The 20,524-nt window shown below is 41.0% G+C and overlaps 1 pseudogene; it reads right to left on the bottom strand.

Moving 5' to 3' along the window:
- Window positions 1-1,143: 1,143 nt before the first annotated feature.
- LOC125461649 (U6 spliceosomal RNA) lies at window positions 1,144-1,243 on the bottom strand (annotated as a pseudogene).
- Window positions 1,244-20,524: the final 19,281 nt, after the last annotated feature.

The following is a 20,524-nucleotide window of genomic DNA, read 5'->3' as shown; positions in this document are numbered from 1 at the left end:
GCAGGGTCACTGTTGAATACTTTTGAAACATACTGGACAATACATTAGTGTAAGGTACACCTCCAATACATAAAGTGTTTGTTAGGTTGAAAAAACAGCTGTCAGTTTTAAATGCTGTTTTAGATTGTTGTTAGGTATTGGGCCATTGTCTAAGGATAATCATAGATCATAGAAGCCTACAGTATCAAAACAGACCCTTCGGCCCATCAAGTCCACGCCAACCCTCAGAATGTTCCACCCAGATCATCCCACCCAGACCCATTCCCCTAATTTACACATCCTTGAATACCGTGGGCAATTTAGCATAGCCAATCCACCTAGCTTGCACAGTTATTAATTGCAAGATTGCGACTGACCAAAGGCTCATGGATCTGTTTGCCTGACAGCTTCCAGTCTAATTAAGTGAGTGTCTCCTACTGAGGACTAATGGCCTGTAGCACACTGGGGGTCCCAGTTGAGTGCAACATCTGCTGACTGCTTTTTGGAATTCCAAAAGCAAGGTTGCAAATTTGACAGGGGGTTGCCCTGATACGCAGTTTATTATTTTCTGTTAAACTACCAAATAGAAATTGACTAAATGCAGATCAATCAGAATGTATTTTTAAAGAAAACATTACCAGTGAGTCCAACATTGCTTCCGCAAGTTAGGGGTCTAAGGGATACCTGACCCAAGATCAAATTGGAGAAAGTGCAGAATAGGTTTACCAGAACTTTGCCAGGACTAGAACGTTTGAATTATGAGAGTCTGGATAGGCTGGAATTTTTTTCACTTGAGCATAGGTGGTTGAGCGGTGACCTTGTAGAGGTTTCTAAAATCACGAGGGTCATAGATAAAGTGAGTAGCCAAGGTCTTTTGCCAGGGTAGGGGAATTCAGAATTAGAGGGCATATTTTTAAGGTGAGAGGAGACAGATTTAAAATGGACTTGAGGGGCAACTTTTTCACACAGATTGTGGTTCAAATGTGGAATGAACAGCCAAAGGAAGCTGCAGATGCGGGTATAGTTACGGCACTTAAAAGACGTTTGGACAAGTACATAAGTAAGAAAGGTTTAGAGCAATATGGGCGAAATGCAGGCAAGTGGGACTGGCTTAGTTTAGGAAACTTTTTTGGCATGCATGAGTTGGATCAAAGGGCCTTTTTCATAAAACCTCCTTTCATGAATTTGCATGTCGTTCTTGCGCAGGGGCCATGCTGATCTTCAATATATTGTTCCAATTTCAGGAAGTGCACTGTCAAAGTGAACACAGGAGATGACTTTTAATTGACCACTTAAGAGCACCATAGAATCCCTTCAGTGTGGAAACAGCCCTTCGGCCTAAGAAGTCCACACCAACCCACAGAGAATCCCACCCTGACCTATCCCCATAATCTACATGTCCTTGAACACTACGGGCAATTTAGCATGGCCAATCCACCTAGCCTGCACATCTTTGGACTGTGAGGAAACCAGAGCACCCAAAGGAAACCCATGTAGACACGGGAAGAATGTGCAAACTCCGCACAGATCGTCACACAGGGGTGGAATGGAACCTGGGTCCCTGGCACTGTGCGGCAGCAATGCTAGCCACTGAGCCACCGGGCCACCCCAAGACAGTCTATAGACACCAGGCAGGTTGCCAATCCAGCACCTTTCTCATTATTGACAAAGTAGAAGGGCAGACATTAGGAACACCCTTATGCCTTCCACTGTCACTTCACAAACTTGTTCACCTCCAAGCTCATTGCTCATGGTCTCTCAAAATTCCAACCACCATTCCAGGAAAAGTATTTAAGATGCAAGACATTTAATCAAATCTAGTTATAAATACACTTTTGTTGACACGAGCAGTGCAATTTCCATTCTCTAGAAGAGAAACAATCTTAAAATCTCTGGAATAATGTACGCACCTTATAGGAAGTCATAAAATGATTTTATTCTCATTTTGATCAGTTTGTCACATTTTCATTCTGATTTTTAAAATTTTGACAATTTCCTACTGCTCATGTATTAAATTTTGCAGACATGTATACTTCAACATCTGGCTACTTGATTTATTACAGATTCCTTATTTTTGGCAACAATATTACTTCCAAGATCAAGTTATTTTCTTAGTTTGGTTTGACTTTTAATTTGTGGTCCTGCCAATATATTGAAAGTCATATCCACCTCCATCTGAGTTCAGACAATATACTCAGGCTAAGTGGCCCATGAAATATTATAGATATTTCCTAATCAAACTGTTCAGATATCCTCTGTCACACCTCAGGAGTAGGTACCACTTCGACCCAGATGTAGGTGCACTATCATGGTGCCACAAGAGCCCTTTGATTGTGGAAATTAGATACTTTCTAATCAACCTGTTCAGAAATGTTATCATACACATCTAGAGCAGAAGGATGGTCCATCCTTGACTCCTCCAGAGGTCCCAAGTATCACAGAAATCAGTTTTCTCCCAATTTCAGTCATTCCACATGATATCAAGAAACAGTTGGAGGCACTGGATATTGCAAAGGCACCGTTCAGCAATAGTACTGAAGACTTGTGCTGCAAAAGTTGCCACTTTCCTGGCCAAGCTGTTCCAGTATAACTATACAATGGCATCTAAGTTGCCCAGGTATGTCCTATACATTAAAAGGCAGTTCAAATCCAACACAGTCAACTAAAGCCCCATAAGTTTATTATCGATAATCAGTGAAAATGATCAAAGTGTCATCAATAGTGCTGTCAAGCAGCATCTGCGCATCAAAAGAAGAAAACAGAGTTAATGCTTCAGGTCCAGTGACCCTTCCTCAGAACTTCCTCAGTTCTGATGAAAGATCACCAGACCCGAAAATGTTAACTCCGTTTTCTCCTTCACAGATGCTGCCAAACCTGCTGAGTTTTTCCAGCAACTTTGTTTTTGTTCCTGATTTACGGCATCCGCAGTTCTATTGGTTTTTATCTTCTCATCAAAAGCCTGCTGACTGACACCTAGTTTGGATTCTACCAGGTCCATTCAGCTCCTGACTTCATTGCAGATCTTGAAACATGGACAAAAGAGCTGAATTCCAGTGAGAATGACATCAGTAACAACAAGACCACATTTGGTTGAGTGTGGCATCAAGGAGCTCTAGCAAAACTGAGGTCAATGGAAATCAAGGGGAATAATCTCTAATTGTTGGAGTCATACCTTGCACACAGGAACATGACTATTGTTGCTGAAGGTCAGTCATCTCAGCTCCACGACATCTCTACAGGTGTATCTCAGGGTAGTACTAGGCCCAATCATCTTCAGCTGCTTCACCAATGACCTTCCCTCCCTGATAAGTTCAGAAGTGGAGATGTTCACCAATGATTTTAGAATGTTCAGCAACACCTGAGACTCTTCAGATACTGAAGCATTCGATGTCCAAATGCAATAGGATGAGTAATAAGTAACATTCATGCCACACAAATACAATGCAATAGCCATCTCCAACAGGAGACAATATAATCACCACCCCTTGACACTCAGTATCATCACTAAATCCCCACTACCAACACTCTGGGGGTTACCATTGACCAGCATCTGTGCTGGAGGCATACAAAACTACAATAGCTTCAACAGTAGGTCATAAGCTAGGAATGCTGCAGCAAATGACTTACCTCATGAGTCCCCAAAGCTTGTCCATCATCTACAAGACACAAATCAAGAGTGTGATGGGATAATGCCCACTTGCCTGGATCAGTGCAGCTCCAAAATTCAAGAAGCTTGGCACCATCCAGAACAAAGCAGACCACTTGATTGGCACACATCCATAAATCTTCAGTCACTCCACGGTTGACACTCAGTTAGTAGCAATGTGTACTTTCTACAAGTTGCACTTCAGAAGTTCACCAAAAATCTTCAGATAGCATCTTACAAAACCACAACCATTACTACCTAGAAGGTCAAGAGTAACAGACACGTAGGAACACCACAATCTGTAAGTTCGCCTCCAAGCCACTCACCATCTTCACTTGGACATGGCCTGCTGTGCTTCAAGAGGGCAGCTCACCAGCACTTTCTCATGGGTAATGAAGATGAGGAATAAATGCTGGCCTAGCCAGTAATGCCCATGCCCCATGAGTGAGCTAAGAAAAAGGGTGGGACTTGAATTCAGACCTGTTGGTTCAGAGACAGGGACATTATCATTGTACCACAGAAGCACCATCCACCATCCCATCCCCCCACCCACCCACCGCACCCCCCTCTCCATCTCTGTTTTGATATTTCTAATCAATCTCTTAAGACGTGTTAACCACTTCTGTTTGTACACCACCGATTCATCCAAAACAGCGGTTTGAATTAATTCTAGTGAAAGTAGATCTATTCCCTTTGTGTTAATGAAAGCCATTAACTCCTTTGGGAATCGAGAAAGCAATTTTTAAAAGATAAAACAGGAAATACTAATAAAGATTACATTTCTTTTAGTTTAATCCAAGAAGACCATGAATTAATACAAATGAACTATAATGTTTAAAATTGAAATGGCATATTCTTTTCAGTAATTTAATCTAATAATAGTGTAAGCCCAGTTAGTGATATTAAAAAGAACTTGCGCCTAACTACATATGATGCCATGGGATTCTCCATTCAATAGATAGATGGTTAGGGTGGGGGGGGTGGGGGGGATATAGATATGCAGCATGTACACTGCTAGATTTACTAGCACCCTATTTAGAAAAGAAAAGCTTGCATGTAAAAGTTTGTACCATGGACACAGCAAGCTGCAGTTCATGTTACATAATTATGAAAATTTAAATTTATTATGCAAAATCAAAGCTCAAGAGAATTATGTCTCCGTAAAATCAAAGTTGTAAATCATTGGTTATTAGTGATTCTGAGATATAATCATGTACATATTACTATTACCTCCTGACTTAACCCTTTACTTCATCAGCAGCATAAAGATATTAGTACCATAATGGCTCCATTTTATTATCTAACCTGCTGCAGTATTTCAGCTTCACATTTGCTGTCAATTATGTACAATAATCATATCATCACCTTGTTAACTTTCAATTATTTTATGTGCAATTCTTACTCCTCTGCTAAGGGCTCTTTCACTTACCTTCCACCTTGTCCGAACATGTTACAACGTACCTCTGTGATCACTACATCCTCTAGTAGGACTTCAACACAGGTACTCAAGGTTAAAGGTATGGACATTACCGCTTCCCCACAAAACCCTGTACTGGCACTTTTTCCAGAATCAATTTCCAGTGACAATTATCTTATTGGCCTAAGGGGCACTGGGTAGCTCAGTTGGTAATACATCAGACTTATTACTAATTAGAATAGTTTTGTGTTTGCTTTCAGCTGGTTTGGACATGATGGGCCAAAGATCCTTTTTCTGTGCTGTAGATCTCTGAGAGTTATGGTATCTCTCCCATGGTAGCCTTCACTTATGCATCACTCATAGTGAACATTGATAGGCTATTTCCCAGGTGGAGTTTAATACAAAGCCAATCTATCTTGACCATATTGACTGGAAATGCTATAACTCGAGTACGTTGGATGGATCAGCTTTTGTCCAATGTGTGGAGGAGGGTTTCCTGACTCAGTATGTCGAAGGGCCGACAAGAGGGGAGGCCACACTGGATCTGGTACTTGATAATGAACCAGGCCAGATGTTTGATTTAGTGGTAGGTGAGCACTTTGGAGAGAGTGACCATAATTTGGTTATGTTTACTTTAGCAATAGAAAGGGATAATAACATGCCAAAGAGCAAGAGTTATAGATGGGGGAAGAGCAATTATAATATGATTAGGCAAGACTTAGGAGGCATAAAATGCAGGGGATGGGGACAATCGAAATGTGGAGCTGGTTTAAGGAACAGATATTGCGTGTCCTTGATAGGTATGTCCCTGTTAGGCAGGGAGGAAGCGATAAGGTAAGGGAACTGTGGTTTACTAAAGAAATTGTATCGCTTGTTAAGTGGAAGAGGGAGGCTTATGTGACGATGAGATGAGATCGTTAGATGAGGTGATGGAGAGTTACAGATTAGCTGGGAAGGGTTTAAGGAGAGAGTTAAGAAGAGCAAGGAGGGGACATGAGCAGACATTGGCAGGTAGAATAAAGGAGAACCTTAAAGCTTTCTATAGACATGTGAGGAATAAGAGGATGACTAGGGTAGGAAAAGAGCCAGTCAAAGACAGAAGTGGGAAGTTGTGTGTGGACCCTGTGGAGATTGGAGAGGTGTTAAATGATTATTTCTCATTTGTTTTCACTGAGGAACAGGAGAATATTGTAGAGGAGATGACTGAGTTACAGGCTACTAGAATTGAAAGGACTAAGGTTAGTACGGAGGAGGTGTTATCAATTCTAGAAGGTGTGAAGGTAGATAAATCCCCTGGGCCAGATGGGACTTTTCTGAGGATTGCCTGGGAAGCTAGGGAGGAGGTGGTGGAGCCTTTGGCCTTGATCTTTGAGTCCTCATTGTCTACAGGTTTAGTATCAGAGGACTGGAGGATTGCAAATGTTGTGCCCTTGTTCAAGAAGGGCAGTAGGGATGACCCAGGTAATTATAGACCTGTGAGCCTTACGTCTGTTGTAGGAAAAGTTTTGGAAAGGATTATAAGTGATAGGATTTATAATAATCTAGCAAGCAACAATTTGATTGGAGATAGTCAGCATGGATTCGTCAAGGGCAGGCCGTGTCTCACAAACCTCATTGAGTTTTTTGAGGAGGTGACCAAGCATGTGGATGAGGGAAGGGCAGTTGACGTGGTGTGCATGGACTTCAGTAAAACCTTTGATAAGGTTCCACATGGTAGGCTATTGGAGAAAATACAGAGGCACGGGATTAAGGGAGATTTAGCAGTTTGGATTAGAAACTGGCTATCTGTAAGAAAAGTGGTGGTTAATGGAACATATTCAGCCTGGAGTCCGGTTACTAGTGTTGTGCCTCAAGGATCTATTTTGGGACCACTGCTGTTTGTCATTTTTATAAATGACTTGGACGCAGGCATAGGTGGATGGGTTCGTAAGTTTGCAGATGACACTAAAGTCGGAGGAGTGGTGGACAGGGTGGAAGAATGTTGCAGGTTGCAAGGAGACTTGGATAAACTGCAGAATTGGGCCGAAAGGTGGCAAATGGAGTTTAATACGGATAAATGTGAGGTGATTCACTTTGGGAGGAATAATAGGAAGGCAGAATACCAGGTCAATGGAAAGATTCTTGGTAGTGTAGATATGCAGAGGGATCTTGGTGTCCATGTACATGGGATCCCTGAAAGTTGCCACCCAGGTTGATAGTGCTGTTAAGAAGGCCTCCAGTGTTTTAGGTTTTATTGGTAGAGGGATTGAGTTCCGGAGCCGTGATGTCATGCTGCAACTGTACAAAATGCTAGTGTGGCCTCACTTGGAATATTGCGTACAGTTCTGGACGCCCAATTACAAGAAAGATGTGGAAGCATTGGAAAAGGTGCAGAGGAGATTTACCAGGATGTTGCCTGGTCTGGAGTGCAGGCCCTATGAAGAAAGGCTGAGGGACTTGGATCTGTTCTCATTGGAGAGAAGGAGGCTAAGAGGGGATTTAATAGAGACGTACAAGATGATCAGAGGATTAGATAGGGTGGACAGTGTGAGTCTTTTTCCGAGGATGATTACTTCAGCTTGTACAAGGGGGCATAGGTACAAATTGAGGGGTGATAGATTTAAGACAGATGTCAGAGGCAGGTTCTCTACTCAGAGAGTGGTAAGGGCGTGGAACTCCCTGCCTGCCAATGTAGTTAACTCGGCCACATTAGGGGCATTTAAACAGTCCTTGGATAAGCATATGGATAATGATGGGATAGTGTAGGGGGAGGGGCTTAGATTAGTTCACAGGTCGGCGCAACATCGAGGGCCGAAGGGCCTGTTCTGCGTTGTATTGTTCTATGTTCTATGTTCTATATCTCTCGTGTGGAAGATGCTATTTTTAAAAGTAGTTTCTTATTAAGCATGTGATACTGAGACCTCGCAAAAATTTACTGGTATCATTGAATTCACTCATAAGCATTCATAAACATGGAATTAAGGTAATTACTTGTAAACCTGATTTCTCAGAAGAGCATGTTTGCTTCATTTTGTCTGTCAAGAACATCTGTTTACAGATTTTGTTTTGTAATCTATTATTTATTCCAGTAATAGTCATAATTAAATAAACTTTGAACTTAATATGCACTGCACAAAGTCAATAACATATCACTAGAGTTTTCTTGCAGCACTAGTTCATCTACTACATATTTATCACACCTGAAATTCTGTAGCCATAGCAACATCACACCTCTCTAGTACTTTAGGAGCTGCAAGGCTGACAATTAGCATCTATATGAAATGTCCTGAAGCAAAATATATGTGGTGATATGTTTTCTTTGATATTTCCTATTTATAACTGCATTTCTAGGAAATGTAAATATGATGTAAGACCCAACTTTATTAAGTACCCAGTGTTTATTCAATAAAATAATCTGAACAGGATAGAAACCCACTGAGATGTCCTCAGTGCCCAGAGAAAGCCTCGAAAATAGAAAGGCATAAGCCCACATGCTTGACCTTAATCTTCTTTCCGAACGAATGCAGGTAACTGCACTGAAAGAAGGGTTATGTTGTTTACATGAGAGCTTTCCTAACAAGCTCAAAGTCAGAAACAGCTTGGCTCATAGAGGTGTCATTTTGTACCCTGGGGATCTACTCACACAGTAACAGACAAGTTACCCTTGCAAAGCTATCATCTCTTCAGCAGTTCAAACAAAAGCAATTTCAGAAATATTTTAAACGAGTTCTTGAAATACACAATTGGTAATGAATGATGTCACCAATCACATCATGTTTCCAAATCTAGCTAATTACTTTACAAAACAACGATCACACACTCTCTAGAGATTCACAAGTGATGCCAGGACCATTTTCCTTCCAAACACATGCAATTCAAGTCCAGATGTCACTGATGCAACACTTGCTTACACTTCCTTTAGAAGACAAGAAGATATATGTGCACTGATACTGCAAATGGTAATAATTAAGACAAGGATGTTTGACAAACAACACGGAGAAAAACAAAAAATATTGTCCTATTACTGTTTTCAGAGGTTGTAAAAATGCATTTTTAAAATTTTTTATTCAACTATCAGGTACCCATCCTTTCTTACCAATAAAAATGAGCAGAAGTAAAATAATCACGCCATAAAATCTTTGGACAGCCAAACAAATGTTTTACATTATTATAAGTTATTTAATATTCATTTTGGAGGAAATGTTGAGGTAGTGGTAATGTCATTGGATTTGAAATTCAGAGGCCCAGATTGATGCTTCAAGATTCATGGGTTTGAATCTCACTGTTACAGATGGTGACATTTGAATTCAATTAACATGTCTGGAATTAAAAGCAGGTCTGTTGGTGACCAATAAAATTGCAAAATCTCATTTGGTTTATTAGTGTGCTACTGGGAAGGAAATTCTTACATCCATAACTGGTCTGGCCTGCATATAACTCTGGACCTACAATGTTAACTATTAAATGCTCTCTGAAGTAGCCTTGAAATCACTTAGTCAAGTCAAATCACAATGCAGGCTAAGAAAAGGAGTTAAATCAGATGATCCACCAGTATAAGCCAAGGCATAAGGAAACAACAATGGCAAGCTACAAACAAAAACAGGCAATGCTGGAGAAAAACAACACATCTGTCAGCATCTGTAGACTTTTTCCTCCACAGACACTGCCACACCTACTGTGTTTCCCCAGCACCTTCTGTTTTTGTTTCAGATTTCCAGCATCCACAGTTCTTTGTGTTTATTTTAATAGCAATCTAAGCCCTGCCAATCCTATAAAGTCCTGCTTGTATCCTAAAGTGCTAGCATCTGAGGCCTTGCTTGAAAAATGGGAGACCTGTACAATCAACAACAGCCTAGCATTGTCTTTCTCACCAAATCTTACATGACAGAAAATGTCGCAAACATTACTTTCACTGTGTCTGTTCTACCAGCTGGACAGAACCATCACAGGTGGCAGGACAATAGTCTACAGTAAGGATGGTGTTGTCCCTGGAGTCCTCAATTTTGCCTTTGGGACCATGAAGTCTCATGGCAGTAGTTCAATCGTGGTGAAGGAAATTTCCTGCTAATTGATACATTGTGACCCAACACATCCTTTCAGTGTTGGTTGATGAATCAATACTTTCTATTTCAAGCATCACTTGGAAGATGTATACTTGTGAAGTAGGGTGCAGTGGGGAAAGTCATAGAATTAACTTTGGGTGGCTAGGGGCTGACTGGGCTAGTCCAGCACGAAAGGACATAGTCGCTAAAGTAGATCTTGCACAGGCAATGAGAGAACAAACAAAAGCAAGTCTGCCTTTGTGTTTAAAAAACTATCTTTTACCGATGTATCTTTCCATGGTAAGGCTAGAAAAAGTGACCAGCACACAGTGATTTTGAAGATGAGGTCTCAGCTTCATGATTTGGAACACCTCATTTCAGATTTGGAGGAACTCACGCACAACATATACTTCCTCACCAAACTTTGCTATGAATTAACTAAAGAAATCAAGTCAAGTGGGTGAAATAAAATGTGGGGCTGGATGAACACAGCAGGCCAAGCAGCATCTCAGGAGCACAAAAGGTCTAAACCTGAAACGTCAGCTTTTATCAGAAAAAGGGGATGGGGAGAGGATTCTGAATTAAATGGGGAGAGAGGGGGAGGCGGACTGAAGATGGATAGAGGAGAAGATAGGTGGAGAGGAAAGTATGGATGGGGGAGGTAGGGAGGGGATAGGTCAGTCCGGGGGGATGGACAGGTCAAGGGGGCAAGATGAGGTTAGTAGGTAGGAAATGGAGGTGCGGCTTGAGGTGGGAGGAGGGGATAGGTGAGAGGAAGAACAGGTTTGGCAGGTGGGGACGAGCTGGGCTGGTTTTAGGATGCAGTGGGGGGCAGTGGAGATTTTGAAGTTGGTGAAATTCACATTGATACCATTGGGCTGCAGGGTTCCTAAGTGGAATATGAGTTGCTGTTCATGCAACCTACGGATGGCATCATTATGGCACTGCAGGAGGCCCAGGGTGGACATGTCGTCTAAGGAATGGGAGGGGGAGTTGAAATGGTTCGCGACTGGGAGGTGCAGTTGTTTATTGCGAACCGAGTGAAGGTGTTCTGCAAAGCAGTCCCCAAGCCTCTGCTTTGTTTCCCCAATGTAGAGGAAGCCACACCATGTACAGCTGATGCAGTATACCACATTGGCGGATGTGCAGGTGAACATCTGCATGATGTGGAAAGTCATCTTGGGGCCTGGGATGGGGGTGAGGGAGGAGGTGTGGGGGCAAGTGTAGCATTTCCTGCGGTTGTAGGGGAAGATGTCGGGTGTGGTGGAGTTGGAGAGGAGTGTGGAGCGGACAAGGGAGTCACGGAGAGAGTGGTCTCTCCGGAAAGCAGACAAGGGTGGGGATGGAAAAATGTCTTGGGTGGTGGGGTCGGATTGTAGATGGCGGAAGTGTCGGAGGATGATGCGTTGTATCCAGAGGTTGGTGGGGTGGCTGGTAGGTTGCAGGAACAGCAACACATATTCCGCTTGGGAACCCTGCAGCCCAATGGTATCAATGTGGACTTCACCAGCTTCAAAATATCCTCTCCCCACTGCATCCCAAAACCAGCCCAGCCTGTCCCCATCTGCCGAACCTGTTCTTCCTCTCATCTATCCCCTCCTCCCACCTCAAGCCGCACCTTCATTTCCTACCTACTAACCTCATCTCACCCCCTTGACCTGTCTGTCCTCCCCGGACTGACCTATCCCCTCCCTACCTTCCCCCCTGCCATTACTCTCCTCTCCACCTATCTTCTCCTTTATCCATCTTCAGTCTGCCTCCCCCTCTCTGCCTATTTATTTCAGAATCCTCTCCCCATCCCCCTCTCTGATAAAGGGTCTCGGCCCGAAACATCAGCTGTTGTGCTCCTAAGATGCTGCTTGGCCTGTTGCGTTCATCCAGCTCCACACTTTGTTATTTCGAATTCTCCAGCATCTGCAGTTGCCATTATCACTGGGTGAGATAAAAGTTTATGTTAGCAAAAGTTCCCCTGATTGATAAGCCATCTTCCCTCTCTTTTAACCGTGCTGCGGAGGTGCCAGTGTTGATTGGAGTGGACATGATCAAAAATCACAATACCAGGTTATGTCCAACAGATTTATTTGAAGACACAAACTTTCGGAGCCTTGTTCCTTATTCAGATGCCAGTGAGAGATGTGACATCAGAGGCAGAATTTAGAAGCAAAAGATCAACAAGCCATAGAACTTATGTGAATGTGTTAAACAAACCCAAGATAGCCACTAAATCTTTAATCAGTTAGAAAGGATTAACATGCAAATTCAAGAATTCCTTTCAAGTCACTTCCCTGAGATAACTGAAGGTTTTATTCATTCCCACAGTACACCAGTGCGACATCTCAGGTCAGACAATGCATTTTAGGTGTGAGGCCTTGTTTAGAATCTGGCTGGAGATCAACTCGAAGTCAGGCTCGTTCTATTTCAAAGTAGAAGTTTACAAAATACGACATTGTCCACAAATTATGTGCTTTTTGAACAAAATAGAATGTATCTGCCACCCCATAGGGGTGTGGGTGTGTGTGTGGGTGTGTGTGTGTGTGTGTGTGTGTGTGTGGAAAGAGAAAGGGAAAATATGTGTGTGTGGGAGAGACAATGTGTATGTGTATGCTCGAGAGAGAGAGAGAGAGAGAGAGAGAGAGAGAATGTGTCCGTGTGTGAGAGAGGTTGTGTATATGAAAGGTGGGGGGGGGGTGGGAAGTGAGTGAGTGTATGATGTGGTGGGGGTCACCTATAGCGCCTTCCTGATTAAGGCTGTCCTCATCAGTAACTGAACTTGGGTATTAGCCTCTGGTCAGTGACTTTGAGTTGTTGTGTATCCTGAAATCCACCTTGGAGGATGTTTATCCAAAGATCCGAGGCCACTGAAGTGTTCGCCCACTGGGAGGGAACATCCCTCTCTGGCAATTATTGCACGGTGTCCATTTATCCATTGTCATAACGCCTGCATGGTTTCACCAATGTACTGTGCCTTAGGGATTCCTTGCCTGCAGTGTATGAGATAGACAATATTGGCTGAGTCACATCAGTATCTGCCATGTACATAGTGGGTGGTATTGCCATGTGTGATGTAGTGTCCATGTCAATGAACTGACGTGTCTTTTAACCATCACAAAACGCTTCCTTTAGCTCATTTCCCACCCACCTGTTGCTCAACACTCATATTTCCCTGAGGTACAAGGTGTAGTGCTGGATGAACACAGCAGGCCAAGCAGCATCAGAGAAGCAGGAAAGCTACGGTTTTGGGTCGAGACCCTTCTTCAGAAAGTTTCCTGTCTAGTCTCTACCCTGTCTACACTTATATTTCCCTGTTCTGAGGAAAGGTTACAGACCTGAAGTGTTTACTTTGTTCCCCTCTTCACAGGTGCTGCCCAACCCGTTGAATATTTCCAGCACTCTGTTTTTATTTCTGATTTCAAAGATCCATGGTTACATTGCTTTTACAGATTAACCCGTGACTTTAAAAATGGCAATTTCATTCCAGAGTTTTGTCTCTAAGACATTTCACTTTCTGTTGTAGGGCTGACTAGCCTGGATTTACCTGTTTTATCCTGACCTGCTCAGTTATCAATTTTGAATTCACAGTGGATATTGACACTTTTTTTACGTTAGTAAATGAACACTTAAGCAAGAATGTGTAATAACAAACATTTCAGAGGCATTGCTTTACGAAGTTTGTGTTATTGTGTGGTTTTGCATTATTCCGCTCCAGCCAACCCCATTCTTTGAAGTCAGGATTTTTTTTCGTATTGTTAAAGAGAGCTTATTCCATGAGCAGTTCCTGTTCCTGTGATAGTTTAACATTTACCATATTGCTTTTCTAATTACAGGTTATGAACCTTTTGTTGCAATGCTCTTATTATAATTTCTTAACTGTGGACTGGCAAAAAGTTCCACTCATGCTGTATAACTTATAAACAATTGCCTGGCATCTCCATTAATGATAATTTTATTTTTCACATTTCACATCTCCTAAAAATGTTTCTTCATGGTTGTCTGTGGGCCATTAACAGGAGGTGTTATATTGTTTAGTTATTTTCTAATGAATAATGTATTATTAAGGAAATATACTTCTGGGGTTCAACATATCACTGCTGAACCCCAGTCATATGCATTCTATCAGTCTAACAGCCCACCATCCACATGGGAAGCAGCAAGAAATCAGTCAGTCAATGAAGCTCAAGCATTTTAAAAAGTGTGCTAATGTCTGACTTACGAGAACCAGAGGCAAAACATTAAAACTGTGAAGAAGTGACATTTGGACCAAGGAGAAAAGTCTAGTAAGAGATGCACGACATTGTCAGGATAAGAAAAGGCCATTTGTAATTAACCAACACAAAATGAATTCTGATTCCTACCTACAAAAGTGTGTTTTTACTGTCTAGGCTAAACTTGCTAAATTCTTCTCTGTATCTGTATCAAATTCCCTGATGAATGTAGAGGTGTGCCTGTTTGGTAATAGACAGTTGAAAATGAGAGAAAAGCAATCCCATCCATATGGTGCCCAAAGGCTGCTTGTCTTGATATTTGAGAGGGCCTGCAACTGGGAATGTACACTCTGGCCTGAAATATTCAAGTCTGGTCCTATGTTAATTGTAGATCCCATGGGAAATTTAAAGTATCACCCCATGGATTTTCTACTAGGTAGTTGCTGATGAAGGCAATTTATGCTGTGTAGCTTTGCCATACATCAAACCTCAATATCTAGATCACTTTTATCAAAGGCCAACAAGTCTCTCAGATAACTTTAGTTTTTAATGTGCTTTTAGAGATCTCTTTTTTTCATTTTTGTTTTCCTTCTATAACTTACTTGACTGGCCTTACATTTAATTAAACAAATAGAATTAAGTTTACATTTACAACAGAAATCACAATAACCCGCAGTGGTCATTCCCATCCCTCATGTCATAATTTCCAGATTATCATTCTCATGTATTTTAGATCTTATTTATTTCATAGCTTGCTGAATCTTGGCCATGCTATCTTCAGATAAGGAGCATTATTGCAGCACATTAACGGTTCCTGCTTTTGTCTCTACTTATGTTTTGATCGAACAAAATATCTTTAGTTGTCAGCTTTTCTGGCTATGAGCAGTCAAGATACTCTGTCTAATATTCCACTGAGAAATATCTCGTTGTCTCTTACATGATTTTGAAAATTTTGAATCATTCTCTGGAGCCAAATGAGTTTAATGATTGAACAGTTTCAAAGTAGCTTCATGTAATTTGCGTACTTGTAATTTTTTTTCAAGCTCATAAAATTCAAATATCTTCCAGTCAAAAGAACATAGAGATTTTTCTTCAAGTATGCTTTCGATTATACATTTCAATGTATATGCTTTATGTTGATCTTGTTGCAGAATTTCAAATGAATACATTCTTAGTGATATCAGAATAGTTTAGTACTGGTGCTTAAGAGGAGATTGCCTTGACCTCATGAAACACTTTGATGGCAACAGTCCCAGGTAAAGCAACTTCTCTCACAAAGAGTAGCAATTAGCTCTGAAACTTGGAGCAAATTGAAGTGGATAATTAGTCATTCCAAGAATTCTCTAGATACCGTCGTTGTTGATGGAAGGAAACATTCTGAACCCTACCTCAACTATAGCAGAATTTGGGTTTAGTGAGTCTTTAGGGAATAGCTGACCCATATATTTCAGTTCTGGTTCCTTGAATGTCTTTTTTCTCCTTGATTACTCTGATATCTTTTTCTTGCAATTTCTTTCTCAAATCTTTGTTTTTTGTCATGATTGTAATCATCAGTCTCCCATACTCAAAATTCACCCAAGAAAATGATTAAACATTCCAAATTTTCCAATGCCCCCTGTGAACTTTCTCAGCAATTGGAACAAAGCCAAAAGAAATTCACAACCATCACAATGTTATACATAGTGCTAAAAAGATCACAGGAAGCTTATTTTCTTTCCATAAGATAAAATGTACCAAAATTTGCCCTTTGCATTAACATATTGGATAAATTTTCTTTCATTATTTTGAGCATTAGTCATTATCTGTAGTGTGAATTACCTAATGAATGGTTTGTACTTCATTTATCAAATAATGGTAAGTATGTTGTTGACTAAAAATCATGCAGCAACTGGAATGAGGAGCTGATCAATTGTCAAAACAAAGATTTGATGCCCAAGTTGTGCTGCTTCACAAAGTAACACTTCCCTGCCTAACCACTAGAAAGTATTCAATTTCATGCAGTTGAAAGGTGAGTAGGCACTAAAAAGTGATAAGGCATAAAAATATTGCAAATGCTGTAAATTTGAATTAAAAACAGAAAATGGTGAAAATGCCCAACAGATCTGACTGCAAACCTGCTGAGCAGAGTGAATGGTCCAGGCTTTGCATCAGAACTGGTACATGTTAAAAAATGACATGGTTAAAGAAGTTCAAAGACAATAAAAAGGGCAAGGGAGATAATAGAACACAAGAGAAAGTGTGTGATAGGATGGAAGGAGTGTTTATATGACAAAATGGATAACAACAGGAAATGTTGGAAATACTCAGCAGGCCTGGCAGTACCTTTGGAGGTAGAAAGTAGAAGGCTTTCTTTTTTCAAAACTGTGACTTTTGATCAGCACTGAAAAGTGTTAGAAACACAATATATTTTGAGCAAGTGTCTGGGGGTGGGATGGGAGGGGGTGGGGGAAGGTCAGAAAAATGAAAGAAACAGAGAACAGTGGTCAGATAGCCAGCAAGAAATATTAAATGACAAAACATTTAAATCGTACAAAACCAATGAGATGTTAATTGCAATAAGATCAGGTGATTAAACAACAATAGGCAAAATTAACAGCTATAGTTTTGTCAGTTTTTCATCATAAGTCTGTCATTCCATTTATGTTTGCCTTATCAAAATCTAGAATTTTAAATCTGTCTTTCAAAATGACAGAGATACTTTCCATAAATTTCACAAAGTTCAGACCTGCTCCAATCATGTCCAATCTGCACATATCATATTGACATAGCTGAGTCACCAAATTTGGGCATGAGTACGGACAGTTCCTCTCGACCATACTCACGTATCTTCTTGACAATTTTAACAATTTGTATTTATAATTGCTTTGACGTATTCCAAAGAATTTGACAGTTAATCTGCTTGTACTCTTCCTATGCTCACTTTATTAATCCCAAAGAACATTTCACATCACCCAATTGCACATGATCTCTCCTGTATGGCACCTGATCCTCTTCCAAAATAGCCCCTTTCTTACCTTCCCCAAAGCTTTCCAGGGTCTAAATCTAAAATAATACTTCAGCTTTTCAAAGGAGTACACTGTCCAACAAAGAGTCATGCACAAAGGTTCAGGTTAGTTTTCTTGAGTTCTATTCCGCACAGTTCACATTTTGAACTTTTAGGCTACCAACATTTATGTTACAAAAGTCAACTGATGATCTTACTTGCCAATTATTTCATGAAGAATCATATCCATTCCTGCCCTCTCAAGTGGGAAGTGCCATGTCTGGGGTGGGTTTTGCAAGCTCTGGACCTATCCAATGTTTTAACGATAACGAAGAGGGCCTCTGTCACAAGCAAAATTCAGTCCTAAAATTTATGACCTGAATTCGCACCTCAGCATTCTATTTTCAATTCTGTAATAATAGATTATGGATTGATCCTTGCACCATTTCTCCAATTAGCCATTTGAAAAGTCTTTTGCCACCATTATTTATCATTTGCATTAGGAGCTTAGTATTTGCCCAACTCAGGTAAAGCCCATCCCAGCTTCCTCCAGTTTCCCATAGAACTAGCAGTCAAATTTTAAAATAAAAGAGGTCATTCATTTAAGACAGATGAGGAAATATTTCTTTTTGTAGGGATATGTAGAAATGTGGAGTTCAGGTTAAAATCAGAGCAGTCATGATTTCATTAAATGGTACAGTAGACTCGAAGGGCGAAGTGGCGTACTCTTGTTCCTAGTTGACATGTTTGTTTGATCCTCTCTCAATACTAGTGCAAGTAAATGAAGAAATGGGATCGTTCCTTCTCACAGCAGTCCTTAACCATATATTCGTCTCTATCTTTTGCCATTTGTCAATTTGTAACTGGTTCAGCCAGTGATTCAGAAGTGATTAGCTTTGTTATCCTGCTTTTGTTTTATCCCCTAATATCTGACATTGCCTTTGCAGAACTTCCAGATAATTCTTTTTATATTACATCCCATTTCCTCTGTGACAACCTAGCCCATTTCTCTGTCACCAGCAACTCTGTTTCCCACCCCCACTGCATATTTCTGGGTAAAGACAGGAGATGCAGCATCTGTCCTTTTTCTGCCTTCCTTCTCAGCTGTGAAGTGAGTGGGAACATATGTTTCAGTACAAATGATTGTGAGGTCATCTATTTTGGATCTCAAATTAAAGACATCAGAGTTTTCCTTTTACATCTGATTTTCAAAATGACAGAGATCTTTTCTATAAATTTCACACAAAGTTCAGGCCTGCTCCAATCATGTCAAATCTACGCATATTATATTTACATAGCTGATTCACCAAGTTTGGACATGAGTATAGACAGCAACTGTTAATATGGACAGCTGTCTCCATTAAATACATTCATGCAACACTTGTTCTTGCCCTATTCCTTACTCATTGTTATATTTCAAAAAAGCTATTACCAATTGTACTACTCTTCATTACTCCTTTTGGCACCAACATGGATTTTGAAAAGTTGCACTGCATTGTTCACTGCCATCTTAGTCCTTAAAGTGTTTTCTTTTACTCCTTCATTCTCTTGGCTTAAGGAAGTATATAGCTAGTTGCAGAGGCTTGGTTTGACTTACTGGGTCACTCTCAACTCACTTTCAGTGACTTAGTGGCCATTGTTCTTTGAGTTGAAGATTGCAGAGGCAAGTCCAATTGTTGACTGATGCTATTAGATGTCCTCAGAGATAATGGGAACTGCAGATGCTGGAGAATTCCAAGATAATAAAATGTGAGGCTGGATGAACACAGCAGGCCAAGCAGCATCTCAGGAGCACAAAAGCCGACGTTTCGGGCCTGGACCCTTCATCAGAGTTGGCACATTTTGTTTGGGGTTTTATTAAGGAGCTGTATCGTAATGCACAAGTACCATCAATGTTAAAAAAACATGGATCTTAACAATACATTCCAAATAGAAAAAAGTGTTGAAGTAACCAACACATTAGTGTGCTTTTTCAGATGCTCTTTTACAGAACATAATCTGGATGCCCAATCCTCTAAGTGTGACATTGGAACCAATATGAAAGTAGGCAGTGCCTGTAAGTAGGTGATTCCATGCACAATATCTTAATATTTAACCATCACAATTTGTTTTTGCAAGTTTTGTTGAAGAGGAACAGTGAATCATTAGAGTAGACTTTTAATCAGTAAGAGCAGCAAGGTTGACAGGGAACAGGCAAGAAAATGAGGATGAAAATGATCAGATCAGCCACAATCTCATTGAATGGTGGAGTAGACTTGATGGGCTGAATGGTTTAATTTTGTTCCAACATCTATGATCTTCTCGAATCCAAAGTTCCTTTGCCAGTTGGACCATCAACATCCTTTAATATTCATTATCAAATAGAACATGAATTCTAATAACACTTGCTAGTTAAAGTATAGAACATAGAACAGTACAGCACAGAACAGGCCCTTCAGCCCACAATGTTGTGCTGACCATTGATCCTCATGTATGCACCCTCAAATTTCTGTGATCACATACATGTCCAGCAGTCTCTTAAATGACCCCAATGACCTTGCTTCCACAACTGCTGCTGGCAACGCATTCCATGCTCTCACAACTCTCTGCGTAAAGAACCTGCCTCTGACATCCCCTCGATACTTTCCACCAACCAGCTTAAAACTATGACCCCTCGTGCTAGCCATTTCTGCCCTGGGAAATAGTCTCTGGCTATCAACTCTATCTATGCCTCTCATTATCTTGTATACCTCAATTAGGTCCCCTCTCCTCCTCCTTTTCTCCAATGAAAAGAGACCGAGCTCAGTCAACCTCTCTTCATAAGATAAGCCCTCCAGTCCAGGCAGCATCCTGGTAAACCTCCTCTGAACCCTCTCCAAAGCATCCACATCTTTCCTATAATAGGGCGCCCAGAACTGGACGCAGTATTCCAAGTGCGGTCTAACCAAAGTTTTATAGAGCTGCAATAAGATCTCACGACTCTTAAACTCAATCCCCCTGTTAATGAAAGCCAAAACACCATATGCTTTCTTAACAACCCTGTCCACTTGGGTGGCCATTTTAAGGGATCTATGTATCTGCCCACCAAGATCCCTCTGTTCCTCCACGCTGCCAAGAATCCTATCCTTAATCCTGTACTCAGCTTTCAAATTCGACCTTCCAAAATGCATCACCTCGCATTTATCCAGGTTGAACTCCATCTGCCACCTCTCAGCCCATCTCTGCATCCTGTCAATGTCCCGCTGCAGCCTACAATAGCCCTCTACACTGTCAACGACACCTCCGACCTTTGTGTCG

Source organism: Stegostoma tigrinum, chromosome 19 (assembly GCF_030684315.1).
Source record: "Stegostoma tigrinum isolate sSteTig4 chromosome 19, sSteTig4.hap1, whole genome shotgun sequence".
Classification (NCBI taxonomy): domain Eukaryota; kingdom Metazoa; phylum Chordata; class Chondrichthyes; order Orectolobiformes; family Stegostomatidae; genus Stegostoma; species Stegostoma tigrinum.
The sequence above is the reverse complement of the archived record's forward strand: the minus strand, read 5'-3'. Positions and strand labels throughout refer to the sequence as shown.